Below are 18,346 nucleotides of genomic sequence, written 5' to 3' on the forward strand. Positions count from 1 at the left end.
ATTTGCAATATATATCTAATCAAAAATGTGTACAGTATGTTTGCACATATTTAAGATATTACAATTGAAAATGTGAAAAAATGACAATTTTTAAAAATGTTTCCCAATTTTGGTGTTTTTAATAAATATACAAAAATTCTATCGGACTATTTTTACCACCTAGATGTAGTACAAAATGTGGCGAAAAAACAATGTCAGAATCACTTGGATATGAAAAACCTTTACGGAGTTATTCTATGTTAAAGTGACACATGTCAGATTTCCAAAATTTGGCCTGGTCATTAAGGAGCAAACAGGCTTGGTCACTAAAGGGTTAATTTTGCATCTATAGTTTCATTCTACAAGTCGATGAGGTTTACAGAGCAGCCAAATCAGCACCAATGTGAGATCATGAGTCTCACTGGCAACCTGTTACATACCAGACACACTTGTAGGCACAGCTATCTGGACCACAGCACAGAGCCGATACTTCCATGCCTACACGTGGTGCCCGGGTTCTTTCATTCATCTGGTGGTATTGTATCTTGACGCCACCAGCAAGTCCTGGTGGAGCCAAGATTGACGGGGGAAAGGAGGGGGGTGACGCCCCCTGTACCTGATTGGCTGCACAGCGGCCTGGGCTGCAGGTCCTGGCAGCCCACTAAGCAAAATGTGAAAAAGTAAGCACTTAATCAGAGAAGCATATATGGCCCTGGGGCTACAGTCAAACATATATGGCCCTGGGGCTGCAGGCACGCAGCCCAGGTGCAAGGCTATTCCCCAGCGGCGGCACACAAGGCGACCCATCTCCCCCCGAGGTTACTTTCACATATTTCCCGCCAGCAGAGGACACTGTGACAGGCGGCCTCCACTGTGAGCAGCAACATGGCAGCAATGCGGCCTCCACTGTGTGCAGCACCACAGCAGCAATGGGGCATAGCCGTGGGAAACTCCGGTCTGAGAGGCGTGCCGGTATGCAGTGAACAGGGAGCCGGGACGCAACATACAGCCTGTGGCCGGACGGAGGAGTCATCCGGGAGTCGGCTGGGACACATGCACTCTGACAGGTCGCGCCATGGACTCATCAGCCAGCCGGGACGGACGGCTCATTCGACGGTGGGGAGGGACACATCCCTGAGAAGCACGCCAAGATGAAGAGCAGCGAGAGTCAATGCTGCAGCGTGTGCATAGGTTTTTGCTGCACGTGCAGCGTTAAGGTGATGGTTACTTTTGTTCTTCAGCTTATTTTCTGAACTGCTCATTATGTAAGGCTAAGTGGAAAAGTAATCCTCACCGTAAGGCCGCATGGCCGGCAAAAAGCAATGCACAGCCTCCTGGGACCTTCAACGCTTGACCCAATCGGGAGCTGGGGGTGTGAGAGGGGAATTCCTCCTGTCAAACCCCTAGCTTACAGTGGCGTCAAGATACAATAATACCCATTCATTTTACAGGCAGTAGAGGTTTGTGATTCTTCTTTAAATCCCCAATAATAGGGTCCAGTTGCAGCTTAATTCCCCATAAAAGTATATAAATCCTGGGCGTCATGTCCCCTCTGCCTTAAGTGCAAATCTCTGTGCTGCTGTCTACAAACATGCAGTCGAAGCAATAAAATAAGGAAAAACAAAGCAACGCCTGCTTTAAAATTTGTCAGACTGATGGAGTCTGATGAGGCATGATCTGTAGATTCACACACTCCGATATCCTGTCTGATATTACACGTGATGTTATTCAGTTTGCATCCTGTCCAGGCTAGGATCATTAATATTCATTGGTTTCCTGCTCACACCTGTATATAGTTCTGATCCTTCCTTTTGTTACTGTCCTGGATATTCCATTAACATTGCTGTGATCTTCTATCTCTCACTAAAGGTGCATTTACACTGCAAAGATGACCGCTCAAAAGATGGCTTTTAAGTGATCATTTTGCATAAACTACTACTTGGCACTAATGCCTATTAATCACAAAGTAGCAGTGTGTGACTGCTGGGAGCTGTATTAAGGGAACAGACCTCCCCGCTTTGTTCTGTCTGGGCTGACAGCTGAGAACAGCTGATACAATGTTTTTAGCTGTAATCAGCGCTCCCCAGGGGGAACACAGTGTGCGATCCTGCTTATCAGCTGTTCTGCGGAACAATGGTGTTCAGTCAAAACTAAATTCCATCATTCGGCCGAACAGTGAAAGATGGGCACATTTACACACAACGATTATTGTCAAAAGATGGCTTTGGAGCAATTTTTGAGCGATAATCGTTGTGTCTAAATGGGGCTTTATAAAGTCACCAGTGATCACAGGAAATGTCATTCGCATTATTTATTACCACTTTTTATATCTTTTTTTTTTTTTTTTAAAGCATTGCTATATTTTTGAAATAAAGTCTTAAATCTTTATTTGTCCATCTTGGTTGGTCTATAAACAACCCACAAACTCCAATAAGTATGGCAATTTGGGCTGCTGGAGAGCTGGAAGGATCCCTATCCAGTCAGTGAGCAGAAGCTAGATTGCTGACCTGCCTTGCAGTAAAATGGTCAGTGGTGACAACAAGGAGTAGGGAAAATTACAATTCTGCTGCGCTAAAAGTTCCCAAGAGCACAGTAGCCTCCATAATTCTTAAATGGAAGAAGTTTGAAAAAACAGGACTCTTCCTAGAGCTGGCTCACCCACCAAACCAAAGTAATCAAGGGAGAAGGGCCTTGACTCCCAACTGCTCTGCTACAAGTGAAAAGGCAGAAAAATAAGTAGACTACGGATGATTGTGGTGGTAGTTCGTGACGTCAGTCCACAGCAGGCCGGAGGGAGGGGGAGCCAGGTAGTTGCTCTCCGGTTCTGTACGTGTTATGAACAAAGTTTTTTGGTTGTTGGGGATTGTAGTCATTTCCCCTAGAGGGTGGTATAGCACATGGCGTAGTGCAGGTGTTCCTAGTTTGCTCCAGAAGTCGGGGTAACGAGTGAAACAGGGGTAACTCGCTTTTGTTTATAGATTCAGGAAAATACGGAAACATTTAATACTGGTCCAATTTTCATCCACAGCAATCCAGAGTTTGGTGACTGAAGATACCACCCTCGTATCTATGACATAAGATACCGCTCCCTATACTTCCGTCGTATCTGGAACCTTCTTTCAGACGTGGGTAATGGCTCTGTCTCAACCTATTGCATTTTCCAGCTTTCCTTTAGATCTTCCTTTCTTTCCTTTAAAATCTTCTTCCTTTCCCTTTCCTTACTTAATCTTCTCTAGACTTGACTATACATTTCCTATTCACTGCACTATTTTTTAGGCCTCATCTCCACGGGCAAAATTGAATTGTGGGATCCGTGTGGATGATCCACAGTTCAATATGCCCATATACATTTATTAGGCATCCGCAGGTAATTAAATACCTGCGGATGTCATTTTGTCCCAGCGTGCGGATCGCACACGTGGGATAAAAATTGCAGCATGCTCCATTGTCTGCAGCTTCCCGCATGGACGGCTTTCATTGAAGTCAATGGAAGCCGTACGATCTGTGGCATGGCCACAGATGACACTGTGGCCGTGCCGCGGATCCGCAGGAAAGCAGGAGATTTAAAAAAAAAAAAAAAAGCACCTGCCATTCAAAAGAAAAAAGACCCGCGCCATGTCCGGAGAGGTGAGAAAATATAATTTTTGGCCTCATGGATGCCGACACGGCTGGAAACCGCTGTGGGATTCTGCACTGGGAATCCATGAGTTCTAATGAACATGAGGCTTTAGTTTCTCTCTCTCTTTGATAAACAACTACTCTGATTTTCTCAATAACAACTATGGAACTCTATAGAATCTGGATGGAGTTATTTACAGATTCTAGGTCCTCCCAAGAGCATAGAGCCCTGGGACTAGTCAAGGGCCTATCTGTCCTCTAATTGGGAGTTGTTAGTCCTCTAATCACCAAATCCATTCTAGAATAAGTGTATATACATTCTTTATGTAGTGATAAGCCTGGGTCACTACAGAAGCCTCTCCTCAGTAAAAGGCACATGAGACCCCACCTGGAGTTTGCCAAAAAGCACTTTAAGGAATCTCAGACTGTGAGAAACAAGATTTTCTGTTCTGATGAAACCAAGATCGAACTTATTGGCCTTAAGGGCCCTTTCACACGATTGTCTATCGGCCGCATTTTCACGACTGGCCGATATGCGCTACGATCTGATGCATAGGATTCCAAAGCATCAGATCACATGGCTGTATTCCCGTGACCTAAAAGCGCCCCGCTGGCCAATATAGTGGCAGGGGCTTTCATGACGGGCTGAAAAGATAGTCCTGGTACTATCTTTCCAGCTGGAATACGTCGGCCGCTGTATGGGCTCCTATGAGAGCCAATGACAGCGGCCGGAGAAGGGAGGTGGGAGGGAGTTTAGCAGCGTGACTGCCAAACTCCTTCCCCCTTCTCTTTTCCCCTACAGCTGTTTGCAATGTGAGGGGCAGAGCTTAGCTGCCATTGCTCCCATTGCTGGCTACGGACAAGGGGCAGGTGCTTAACTCTGCCCCCGTCTCGTCCACTCCCATTGCAAACAGCCGGAGGGAAGGAGGAAGGAGGTGAGCTGCCGAGGGGAAGGGGAGACAACTGCATTGCGGCCTCCACATATATGCTCCGGGGTCCGTGCCATCTGAAAGGGTGCACAAAAGTTAGATTTGTGCGTCCGTTCAAGCGTTTTTATGGCACCGGCATAAAAGAGGCGTGATTCTAAGCATTATGTCTGGAGGAAACCAGTCACTGCTCATCACCTGCCCAATACCATCTCTTCAGTGAAGCTTGGTGGTGGCAGCATTATGCTGTGGGTGTGTTTTTCAGTGGCTGATCAGGGTTGATGGAAAGCTGAATAGAGCAAAGTACAGGCATTTTCTTCATGAACACCTGACCCAGAGCGCAAGCAACCTCGGACTAGGCAGAAGGCTCACCTTCCAACAAGAGAATGACCCTAAGCACACAGCTCAGACAACACAGTAGTGGCTTAGGGATAAATCTATCAAACATCTCTGGAGAGATCTGATAGTGGCTTTCCACAGACGGTCACCATCCAACCTGACAGAGCTTGAGAGGATTTGCAGAGAAGAGTAGCATAAAACCCCCAAATCCAGATGTGCAAACCTTGTGGCATCATACCCAAGAAAACTGGAGACTGTGAATACTATCGAAGGTGCTTCAATTAAGTACCAAGTACAGGGTCTGAATACTTATGTCAATGAAAAATGATACTTTTTCATTTTTTTTTAGAAATTACATAGATTTCTAACATTCTGTTTTCACTTTATCATCATTGGGTATTGAGTGCAGAATGATGGGGCAAAACTTGATTTTTTTTGCACTAGGCCACAACATAACAAAATATTTTTAAAAAATGAAAAGGGTCTTAAAACTTTCTGGTATGTAACCATTCCTAGGAATTGGGCCAATTTTCTGAGTACTAGCTCCAGCAAGCCCAATAAGGAACAGATGACAAGAGTAGGGCCAGGTATAGGTAGCAGTCTAAAACCACCCTGTTGGATCTCAGGGTCAATAGATCTTTCAGCAAGTTCAACTCTAACCATGGCTTGTTCTCACTGCTAACTAACCCTTCACAGGTGCACCTTAGCTCAACTCCATTCTGCCTTTACACTTTTTAATTGACCACAAGGAGCTCTGAGCTGTTGATATTTATATTCTGACCCTTCCATGGGATCAACGATATGGCATCCACACATTCTGCACATGTGAACCCTGATCTTAGCTATCCTATGTGCCCACCGCTACACAGTATTATCAAGTTAAAAGGCATAGTGCACATTAGTCAGCATTTCACAAATGTAGCACAATGTCTGCAATAAAGTAAAGTCATCATGTACATAACATAGCATAATACAATATAGCATAGTACCATATGGCAGAGCATAATGTGAGATTAGTCACCAGTTACTTTACTGGTAGAATCAGTTCAAAGATAAAGTTGTTGGACAAGTGTACAGAAGTGGTTATGTGCTCCTACAATGCAAATCAGGGCATCCCCTTAGGCTGGGTTCCCACGGGGCGGAATTGCCAACGGAGTGCCCAGTGGAATGTCTGCAGTAGACATCCCACTGCATATCAGCGGTGGAATGCCCGCCTCCAACCCCGCACCATTTGGGTTTCATTTGGGATTCCTGTGAGGTCCCCCCCCCCCCCTTATTAAGAGGGGGTGAGTTTCACAGCGGAGATGGCGATACAATTGACATGTTGCGACTTTGAATTTCATGCGGGGTTTTTTTCCACAGCATGTGGATGACATTTTCAAAATCTTGTACAATTTGCTGCTACTGTAAATGCAGGGGGAATTTTAGTGTAGAGGGTCCACGTGGAAATTCTGTGGCAATTCTGCCCTCTATGAACCCAGCCTTAAGGTGAATTTACACACACAGACGATCGCTCAAAATTCATCAGAAACTGACAGTTTTGAGCGATTTTGCTTAGATACTAATGGACTAAATCAGTCCTTTAGTACTTTATTGCATGTATTTAAAGAACAGCCGGTGGTCTGTTCTCTAAATATATCACTATTGTTCTCCAGCGGGACAGCAGCTGCTAAAATCTGTTAAAGTTATCAGCGCTGCCCGCGGAGAACACAGTGTGCAATCCGTCTTATCCTATCGTCCTGAGAACCGAGGATTTCATGGGTGTCTGAAGTCAGCAATGGGCGAAAAGTGCATGGTAAGTGCATGATGGGCACACATTTACACACAAAGATTATCGCTCAAAAGATGGCTTTTGAGCGAATTTTGAGCAATAATCATTGTGTGTAAGAGGTCCTTAACATGTTTCCCTCTTGTACTGTCTTTATAGATTATATAGCAGGGTGGGTGTGTTTTATGACAGTTGAAATGACTGGTAGTTAATTAACAGATAAATCTTAGATTATGACAATCTCTATCAAATTATAGAGAACAGTCAGGAAGTGACAAGGAGAGTGCATGCAAAGCAGTCTGTGTGTAAAGTATTTCTATTTTGGCCTCCAGCAGTACAACGGAGCGGTCATTAAACTGCCCAACCTTTAATAATAGCAATGAAATAACTTTGCTCAACCTGTCTCAGCCTATTCAGACAACTGAGTAACAAATCTCTTTAGTTATACAGTGATACTGTATAAATGTAGATGAGCCCATTATTGATTATGACTGCCATCGTTGTATAATATTGTGTAGTGCCATATTATGTCTATCTACCTATCTATCTATCCATATATACACATATATATATATATATATAAAATTAATTTTAGTGCTTTGCTGCCACCTAGTAGACTAACTACATAGCTATTTTATATAGTGTTGTGCTGTGTCTGCAGGACAATGATCACATGAGCAAAGCAGTAGGTCTTTATTAATAATAATAATATTTCACAGCACCTTACAAATTTGTGATACAGAATTAGTACAGTCTGGCCTAAAAAGGAGTCAATGGCCTTCCCTGTGTGTCAGCTCCTGTAAGTAGTTGATTTCATGCACAGGCTGGTAAGTCGAGTGCAGGGAGACCCCAAGCTATGAGACTGGAAGCCTATTTGACAATACCCCTATATCAGTGAGGTCCTCCTATATCAGAGGCTGTCTAGTAAGTGTTGTAATTGATAAAGACTACTTTTGTAAATAGTTAACCCCACATAGTTATAAGGCCTAATTTATGGAATGTGACCAACAAATAGTGTATTATACTGTTGAGTACCATAAAACTGAGTTTACTGTGTGTTTATCCACCAACTTGAGTAACCACCATCTTATGCAATTGCCAAGTGTGTTTCCTCATTGTGAGAGATTGTGTAATCAATGAAAGTATTGAGAGACCGTGTTTATTGTGACTGTTGCCAGTAACATTGAAGTATAGCATTGTAAAGGGTTCCATGTGAAAGCATGGGAGCAGATTCATGCGCCTGTGCCAATATTTTTTCGCAAATGCGAACATTCAAGAGAAGATTCACTAGCAAGTGCAAACATTCAGTTGCACAAGCAAAATTTTGGCGCCTCAGCTAAAGCTCCACCCCCGGAACGAGCCAGAACTTCCTGTGAACTCTAAGAGAGCGAAACTGCATTACAGAGTTGTGAGAGGCGCATAGCAATTACAGAGGTGCCTGTGCTGTGGTGAGAGAAGCTGAGACAGGGCCAGAGACTGAGTAGTGCTCGCAGATAGATGGGAAGAAGTATAGGGACTGTTAAAGTGTGTAAGAGAAGAGAATCCTGCTACTAGACAAGAGAACCAAGAGTAAAGAGAGGCCGCCACGGAGCTCCCTACAGAAAGTGATGACCAGTGGCACCACGTAAGAGAGCACAATGGATTCGCATGACAGAGGAGATCACAGACTAATACTAGAATTGCTTTGTCAGAAATTATAATTGAGTTTGGCCTCAGAAAAAGTCAGCCAAGAGCACACTGGCAGAGACTATCAGAGAGTTAACAGATCTGCAATCACACTAGTCACTGGAGACACAAGGAGAAATGTAGGGCTCAGACATCTGCTAACGAGCAGTTATTGGGGACTTCCTAATTCCTTGAGCCAATAATCCTGAGAATCCACACGGCAAATTCTGCCTATTACCCCATAAATCCACAGTATGCGGAATGTGTATCATTATTCCTGGACACTGTGAGAGAGCTTCACATTGCCTGTTATTTCAAATTGAAGTGTAAATTGGCTTATCACTACTGCGTGAAATTAACACAGTTATTGTTCGGTAAAAAAACCAAAACACTGTTAAGGCCCATTTACACGGGAAGAATGTCAGGCAAATGATGTCTAACACTCGTCCCTGTGTGGACTCACTCCCACGCTGCTGCACAGGAGCAAGTATCGCTGGCTAGCTCACAGAGCAGCCAGCAGGGGGCTGGGACGGCTGGAGGAGAATTCACTCCTCACTCTCCCCCGTCCCCTTCCATTCACTTAACACAGCAGTCGTTCAGTGATGGACGGCTGCTACTTACACTGAACGATCATCATTCAGGATTTTAAGCTGCATAAAATTCTGAACGATGATCGTTCAGTGTAAACAGCAGCCGACAGTACTGAACGACCACTGTGTTAAGGGAATGGAGAGGGGCAGGGGAAAGTGAAGAGAGAAATCTCCTCCAGCTGCCCGGCCCCCTGCTGGCGGCTCTGTGAACAACACAGCGATACTCGCTACTGTGCAGCAGCACGGGAGCGAGTATGTGCGGGGACAAGTGTCGAGCATCGTTTGCTTGACATTTGTCCCGTGTAAATGGGCCTTTAGTTAGAGGTCATCAGGTTTATTAACTGTACCATTACCACTGATTGGTGTCTGAACGTTTTTTCCAATTGCATCAACTTACTCTCTTCCGGTTCATTGGTTAATACAAAAATATTCATTTTTGTAACTCTGGCGTTCATTTTGTATCCTGTTACCTGTGTGGCTAATCACCTCCTGTGATAGCACACTTCTGTGGATTGCAAATTGTATATACCTGTAAAGAAAAACCTTTTTTGTGTTCTGCAAACGTCCTTGCCTCCTCCTACTTTATAATGTGACATATATCATCGACCTGCATCATATGCTCCACCCTCCATCTCCACTATCACTACATGACTGGGTCAATGTGCTGATCATAAAACTTACCAACATCATTGGGTTGTGTGATAAGAGAAAAACCAGTTGTCAGTCCCAGCTTTTGCAAAAATCAATATAATAAAGGGTCCATTTCGACGGGACGAATGTCGGGCAAATGATCCCTGACACTCATCCCTGTGTGTCCTCGCTTCCGTGCTCCTAAACGGGAGCTAGTAGTGCTGGCTTGCTCACAGAGTGGCCAGCAGGTGGGCAGGGCGCCTGCAGGAGATTTCTCTCTTCGCTCTTTCTTGCCCCTCTCCATTGACTTAACATAGCAGCCATTCAGTACTGAACGGCTGCTATTTACTCTGAACATTGAGCGATCAGCTGATCGTCCATTGCTTGTGCCAGCGATACTAGTTACCGTGCAGCAGCACAAGAGCTAGTATGTGGGGGGACGAGTGTTGGGCATCATTTTCCCGACATTCGTCCCATCTAAAAGGGCCTTAAGAAATAGCTGAGTAGACTTTTTCACTTTACAATAGATTACCCCTCTCTTCTCCCATGGTGAAAAGCCCTCCAACATAAAAAACTCTGGCAATTTAGGCTTCCTTCAGAGGGGGTGTATATAGTAAATCCATCTAGTTGCAAAATCTATTTATTCCATAATTTAATTATTAAAATAATTGTCAGACATTGTCCCTTTTTGCCTCCTTTTATTCTCTCTCACAACTAATCTACCATTCAACGTCACCCCATTTCTTTCTCCCCACCCCTTCACCTGTTGCAAAAATATATCCAAACATTTGGAATTAACAACCTTCCAGACCGTTTATCCCTTTGAAAGGTTTCCAATTTAATTCTAGCAGATATCTTATTCCATAATAAACTCCTATATATCGTATGGAGTATAAAAAATATAGTGATGGAGTTCAAACGGGAGAGTTTTGAAATATATAAAGGAGTTGTGGCATCAAAACCATTTTTAATAAGATTTCTCCTGCCAATTATAGACAATAGGAGACAATTCCAGATCTTGACTTCACTATTTGTAGTTGCGTATGTTACAATAAATAGTCCACCGGCAAGGGATCTAAAGTAAAAATTACAGATTTCAGGCAATATTGAGACCCGACATCTTAATATATAAAAATGGACTTGATACTATTCACATCACCCGTATACAACAACAGTTCACTGTGACATAATGAGATACATTCCTCAATTTCTCTATACTGCAATCCAACTATATCAGGTAATTGCCTTATCAAACCAGCCAGGGGGCTTAAATGCCAAGGTAAAGAAAAGAGGGGACAGGGGCCACCACTGCCTCTCTAACATCATCCATCCCAAAATACGACCATTTACCCTCATTATTCCTCCTGGCATTGAATAGAGCAGTTTAACCTATGACACAAATTTCTCTGAAACCCATCCTATGAAGAAAAGCCCACAAATAAATCTACTCGAAACTGTCAAAAGCTTTGGCACCATTGAGTGAAAAAACACCTATGCTCCTACAAACTCGATGATCCACCTGAATATTCAGGTATAACCTCCTTAAATTAATAGCATTTAATTTGTTTGGCACGAAGTTAGACTGATCCTCATATATTAAATGAGTCATTACTAAAAGTAGCCTATTCACAAGTACCTTCACTAAGATGTTAACGTCAGTAGTCAACAGAGATATTGGACAATAGGAATCAGGAAGCCAGATTCTTACCCAGTTTAAGGATTTTGGACAATCATAGCATATCTCATTGATGGTGGAAGTGTGCCTTCACTCAATGATTCATTAAACAGCATCAATAAATGTGGTAAAAACATATCCTGGTAATGCTTAAAAAAATAATTTAGAGGACCATCCAACCCAGGCGTCTTTTCATTTGGAAGTGTTGCTACCATATCCCTTGGCTCATTCAGTGTCAAAGGAGCCTCTAAAATCACTCTCTGATCATGAGCCGAAATTGGCGATTGCACCCGAGCCAAATATTCACAATCCACACTTAGGTTTAGGTTGTGTGAACAAGAGGCAGCCATGACCAAGTCACGGCTACAATTCCCGTTTTAACGCCAGTTCAGATGACCGTGGCTGGGGTGCATATATGCCACAGCCCCAGGATACCATTGGCCGGGGGGCGGGAGTTTAACTCTGCTAAACTCCCCCCCCTCCCCCCCGTTGCCGGCTTACAACAATGGGAGGGGGCAGGAGCTTAACAGAGCTAGTCCCTCCCCCTCTCCGCTCCAGCCTATGGGAGCTACCGGCAAGGGGGAGGGGGCAGGAGTTTGGCACACTAGCTCCCAGTCTGCCCCCTCCCATTGCAGACAGCAAGGCAAGGGTCAGAGAGAGGGGGTGAGAAGGGGGGAGTTTAGCAGTCACTCTGCTATACTCCCTTCCACCTCCCTTCTCTGGCAGCTGTCATAGGCTCCCATAGGATCTCTTGTGGATGGAGTAAAAACTTCAGTCTGGAATGCGCACTGTGTGTGCTATCTTTGCTGTCCGGACGTTTTTACACATCAGGAATACTCCCATCCGAACTGATGCATTGGAAACTAATGCATCAGATGGGTTGCGTACATCGGCCACAAAAGTACGGCCAATATACACTTGTGTGAAAGAGCCCTCAGAAGCATATAGGTTTTTAAAATAGAGAAAAAATGTCTCCAAAATGTTACCTTCTTTTATATCCAGAGAATTATCAGGCCTTCTCAATGCTACAACATAAGGGCTACTGCCCATGGGCGGATTTCTGCTGCATTGTACGCGGCGGAAATCCGCAGCCTTGCGCCGCAGCCATAGGGTTCTATTGAACATAATAGCTCAATGTTCACGCTGTGGAATTCCACAGCATGAAATAAACCGCGGCATGTTCCAATTGCCATAGGAAAACGCCCTGCCGGCTTCCATTGTAGTCAATGGAAGTCGGCCGTCACGCTATACTTCTGCTGTAGCATGCGCACTGGCCATCTGTGCGGGATGCGTACGGAGAATTCGGAGTGGTAAGTATGAGGTTTGGGGGGGGGGGAGTCGCCATGGCGGACTCTGCTGCGATATTCCACTGGTGGAATATTCCACGGCCCTGGGCATGAACCCTTAGATGATGATTCCTGTGCCTTACTTATAGAAGCCAAGAAGCGACCCCCTGCTTCCCCTTCCTCAAAGATCTTACGCTTCATAAAAAAGATGCTCATTTTTTGTAACACTTCTCAGATGATCCACAAGTTGAGACTGTGCTTCTTTCCAATTGATTTCCACCCGATTAGTGGGAGAAAATATATATGCTTGCTCTGCATCCAAAGCTTGGCACTGAAGGGCCTTAACCCCTTAGTGACCAAGCCTGTTTGCGCCTTAATGACCAGGCCAAATTTTGGAAATTTGACATGTGTACTTTAACATAGAATAGCTCCGTAAAGGTTTTCCATATCCAAGTGATTCTGCCATTGTTTTTTCGCCACATGTTGTACTTCATTTGGGTGGTGAAAATAGTCCGATATAATTTGTGTATATTTATTAAAAGTGCCAATATTGGGAAAATTTTGAAAAAAATATCGTTTTTTCACATTTTCAATTGTAATATATCAAATATGTGCAAACATACTGTACAAACTTTTGCTAAGATATATATTTCCATCTATTTACTTTATTCTGAATGCACATTTGAAAAACTTTTGTTTTTTTAACCATTTAGGAGACGTACAAATTTAACATTACTTTTCAGCATTTTGAGGAACACTTTATTTTACTGCACCAAGCCAAGATAGCAAAGGCTCATAGGTGTCAGAATGATAGCTACCACCACAAATGAACCCATTTTAAATGTGTCATGAGTATTTTGACCCCACGTTTTTTTTTTCAGGAATTAATTCAATTTAGAGGAGAAAAAGTAAAATTTCATATTTTTGCAAATATGTCATTTTGAAGACATATTTTTTTTCTATAGTTTACATGAAAATGAGGATTTACACCCCAAAATGGATACCCCTGTTTGTCCTGTGTTCAAAAATATACCCAATGTGGCCCTAATGTTATATCTGAGTGCACAACGGGGCCCAAAATGAAAGGAGTAGTCAGTGTCTTTCAGAACAGAAATTTTGCTTGAAGTCCTTTTATGCCCCATAGCCCACTTGTAGAGTTCTTGAGCACCCAAAACCATAGAAAACTCCCACAAATGACCCCATTTTGAAAACTAGACCCCTTAATGAATTTATCTAGGGGTGTACTGCGTATTTTGATGCCACAGTTTTTGAATGAATTCAAGCAAAGCAAAAGGAAAAAATGGTGATTTTTGTTTTTTTGGCAATTCTGTCATTTTAAAAACAGCTTTTTTTGTACAGCACACATATAAATTAAGACTTGCACCCCAAAATGGATACCCCTGTTTGTGCTGTTTTCAGAAATATACCCATTGTGGCCCTAATCTTATGTCTCGATGCACAGCAGGGCCCAAAATGAAAGGAGCAGTCGGTGGCTTTTAGAACATAAATTTTGCTTGAAGGCCTTTTATGCCCCATAGCATAGGCATAGCATCAGGGGGTGCTGGGGTCGCCATGGCGACCCGGCCCATGAGCTCAGGGGGCCCCGGAGCCGCCCTCCGACATACCCCCATGCACATTCAGTGCAATAATGGCTGACCGTTCTTTCCCCCGCATGATGCGGCAGTCAGAACAGCCAGCCTGAGAGGAAAAGCAGGGAGGTACTTACGTGGGCCGGCAGGGGAGGAGGTCACATGGGACGGCAGGGGAGGAGGTCACATGAGACGGCAGGGCACAGGGATCATGTGCTGCCCCCCCTGCTTCCTGCTGAACGGGGAAGCTTCTGAGTTTACCTCTCCTGCTGCTGCTGTCACATGGAGGAGAAGTGGACCGAGCCCTGGGGGTAAGTGTATATCTGTGTGTGTATATCTGTGTGTGTGTGTATATCTGTGTGTGTGTGTGTGTATGTATATCTGTGTGTGTGTGTATATCTGTGTGTGTGTATATCTGTGTGTGTGTATATCTGTGTGTGTGTGTGTGTATACCTGTGTGTGTGTGTGTGTGTGTATATCTGTGTGTGTGTGTATATCTGTGTGTGTGTGTATGTGTGTGTGTGTGTGTCTCTGTGTGTGTATCTCTCTCTCTCCCTCTCCTTCTCCCTGGATTTACTGTATTTATTTGCACCCTTTACACGCAATTAAAAACCGCATCAAAACCGCATGCGGTTATTAATAGTTCCTGCAGCTCCCTTAGGGTGACTGCCCACTACATTTTTTTTTCACGGCGAAATTTGCAGCGTTTTTTTTTTCTGCAGGGGTCTATGGGACTTGTAATGCTAAAATAACGATCGCGCAAAATCGCAATTTACCGCGAAATCGCGGTTTTGCGCGATCGTGATTTTAACATTACAAGTCCCATAGACCCCTGCAGAAAAAAAAAACGCTGCAAATTTCGTCGTGAAAAAAACCTGTAGTGGGCAGTCACCCTAATACCGTACACAGTCTTTAAATACTGCATGCAGGTTTTTATGTGTCTTAATTGTGGTTCTAAAGTGCAACATAAACATGACCCCCCTGAGGCCGCTCTCACATATGTGTTCAGGAAACGCAGCTCAAAATTGTGGCATTTTTACCAGAATTTCGAGCTGCGTTTTTGAACACAGTTTACAGCGTTTGACAGCACTCTTCAATGCACCCCATCATTGTGATGGGTGATGAGGTGTGTTAAAAACCACAAAAATGCAGGAACAGAACAGACAGCTCTCGAAAATCACAGTGTTAGAAACACCGTGTTCGAGCACAAATTTGAGTAACCTCATTGAAATCTATGGGAGTGTTGTACCGCGGTTAGTACGGCACTCGGGGCGCTGTGCTAATAGTGGTAAAAAGAGGTGTGTGTGAGAGTGGCCTGCGGGGCTACAAACAAATCTTCATGTAGTGCAGGAAATGCATCATGTTTGGAAAGATTACGCCAAGGGGCAGATCATGTATGCAGCACGATCTAGGTATGGGTACGGGGGCGTGTGGGGTGGAGGGCCGGGGTGGGGGGGCCCCGAGCTGAACTTTTGCACCGGGGCCACTGAGCCTTTAGGTACGCCCCTGCCCCATAGCACACTTGTAGAGTTCTTGAGTGCCCAAAACAATAGAGAACCCCGACAAATGACCTCATTTTGAAAACTAGACCCCTTAACGCGTTCATCTAGGGGTGTACTGTGTATTTTAACCGTATAATTTTTGAATAGATCTAAGCAAAGCAGTAGGAAAAAATTACGATTTTCATTTTTTGGGCAATTGCATCAATTTAAAAACAGTTTTTTTTTGTGCAGCACACATATAAATGAAGACTTTCACCCCAAAATAGATACCCCTGTTTGTCCCGTGTTCAGAAACATACCCATTGTGGCCCTAATCTACTTACAGGACACATGGCTAGGCCTATAATGAAAGGAACACCCGTTGGATTTCAGGGTACAACTGAATAAATTCCAGGTCCCATCGCCCACTTATAGAGCCATTGATCGGCTAAATCGATAAGGAACCCCCTCAAATGACCCCATTTTGAAAACTAGACCCCTTAACAAATTCATCTAGGGGTGTACTGCGTATTTTGACCCCACAGTATTTGACTGAATCTTATCAAGGCAGAAGGAAAAAATTACGATTTTCCATTTTTTTGAGAATTTTTTCAATTTAAAAAGTTTTTTTGTACAGCGTACATACGAATGAAGACGTTCACCCCAAAATGGATACCCCCGTTTGTCCCGAGTTAAGAAACATAACCATTGTGGCCCTAACCTACTTACAGGACACATGGCAGGGCCTGTAATGGAGGGAACACCCGTTGGATTTCAGGGTACAACTGAATAAATTCCAGGTCCCATCGCCCACTTATAGAGCCATTGAGCGGCTAAATCGATAAGGAACCCCCTCAAATGACCCCATTTTGAAAACTAGACCCCTTAACAAATTCATCTAGGGGTGTACTGTGAATTTTGACCCCACAGTATTTGAATGAATCTAAGCAAAGCAGAAGGAAAAAATTACGATTTTCAATTTTTTTGCCAATTTTTTCAATTTAAAAACAGTTTTTTTTGTACAGGGTACATAGGAATGAAGACATTTACCCCAAAATAGATACCCCCATTTGTCCCGTGTTCAAAAACATACCCCTTGTGGCCCTAATCTACTTAAAGGACACATGGCAAGGCCTGTAATGCAGGGAACACCCGTTGGATTGCAGGGCTCAACTGAATAAATTCAAGGCCCCATTGCTCATTTGTACGGAATAAAAATTGACTCCCTAAAAATATCCCCCCCCCTTTTCAGCGTTCCCCAAATGTTAGATAAAAGTAATAATGTGAACTGTGTGGTATTTCTGAAGACAGGAGTAATTACAGAGGCTGGTTGGAATGGGCACATAGGGCAATAAAACCGGCATCCCCCCTCCTCTCTTTTTGGGGGTCATTTTTTGACCTCAGTGGCATGTATGGGGTGTAAAAAGTGGCGCTCTGTGAGTCTCCGTAAGCTTGCGGAGGTGCGGCGGTCTCACACAGAAGACGCTCAACAAGCTGCTCCTGGAACTGCAGGAAGGCGAACGTTCCCGGGGCTTCTTGTAAAATACGTATTAGAGGTAGCGGTCTGAATAACGCCGGGCTCATGCAGCCGTAGGCGGAATCCGCTTGCGGAGGCCCGCAGCGGATCCCAGCTGTTAGCCCGGCTGTGACCCTGCGTACGGCCGCGTAATGTACTGCGCATAACTGCCTACTCACACAGGCAGTCATGCGCAGTACTTTTTTTTTTTTGTTTGTATTTCCCGGACCGTCGCTTAGCGATAACGCGGGTACCCGCAGCCCATACGCAACGTAGTTGCGTATGGGCTGTGGGTATATCCGTTACCATGGAGCACAATGGGCTCTATGCTGCGGATAGCCGCGGTAAAATACAACCTGCTGCGTTCTCTTTTCTGTGAGTGGATTACACAATTCCAACCCACTAATGTGAGCGGAATTGTGGAATTCAAATACAGAGGCCTCCGGTAAAAAGTTTCATCTCCTCTCACTGATCGCATCGGTGAGGGGAGATGAAACTTCAATTTTTTAAAAAACTTTTACGTGATCGTCATTATCCATTGTATAATGGTGAACACGTGACCAGGAACCGCTCACCGCGGCCCCCCGTGAAATCTCCAGGCTCTTGGCTCAGTTTTGTAGCCAGGAGCAGGGAGAATTTCAATTATCCTGGCAATCCACAGCTTTTGCGCATGCGTCCGCCATTTTGGCGACGGGCGTGTGCGCAGATGCTGGGGTAAGGTCCGCGGATAAATCTGGGGGCCTTATGTACGTACTTTCATCCTCCCTCAGGGATATGATCCGTGAGGGGAGATGAAACGTATGCTTTTTAAACTTTTTTGAAACTTTTAAAAACTTTTTTTAACTTTTTTTTTTTACTTTTTACACTTTTTTTTTTAACTTTACAGGATCACTGTCATCCATTGGATAACAGTGATCATGTCCCCGGTATAATCTTTCTGCTCCTGGCTACACATGGCAGCCAGGAGCAGAGGGATTTTGAACTTCCAGGGGCTCGAGCCCCTCTGTGCACGCGCCCGATGTCAATCGCTCACCGCGGTCCCCGGTAACATCTCCTGGTTCCTGGCTACCTTCAGGAGCCGGGAGCCAGGAGATTTTAAATTTGCCGGGTGGCTCCCGGGCTTCTGCGCATGTGCGTGACGTCATCGTCTGGTGCGCAGAAGAGCGGCGGCATGTCCGGGAGGACTCCATCACAGCAGAAGACCCCGGAGAAGGCGGGTGAGTAATTTCAGCTGCCCTGATGGATCTGATCCATCAGGGCCGCTGAATCTTCAACTTTTCCATC

General features: G+C 44.4%; 1 protein-coding gene across 1 annotated transcript in view; it reads right to left on the reverse strand.

Moving 5' to 3' along the window:
• Positions 1-18,346, reverse strand: part of TMEM54 (transmembrane protein 54) — a 50,891-nt gene that overhangs the window by 18,345 nt on the left and 14,200 nt on the right. The gene's annotated exons all lie outside the window — the stretch shown is intronic.

The sequence above is a fragment of the Eleutherodactylus coqui genome, chromosome 1 (genome assembly GCF_035609145.1).
Source record: "Eleutherodactylus coqui strain aEleCoq1 chromosome 1, aEleCoq1.hap1, whole genome shotgun sequence".
In the NCBI taxonomy this organism is placed as follows: Eukaryota; Metazoa; Chordata; class Amphibia; order Anura; family Eleutherodactylidae; genus Eleutherodactylus; species Eleutherodactylus coqui.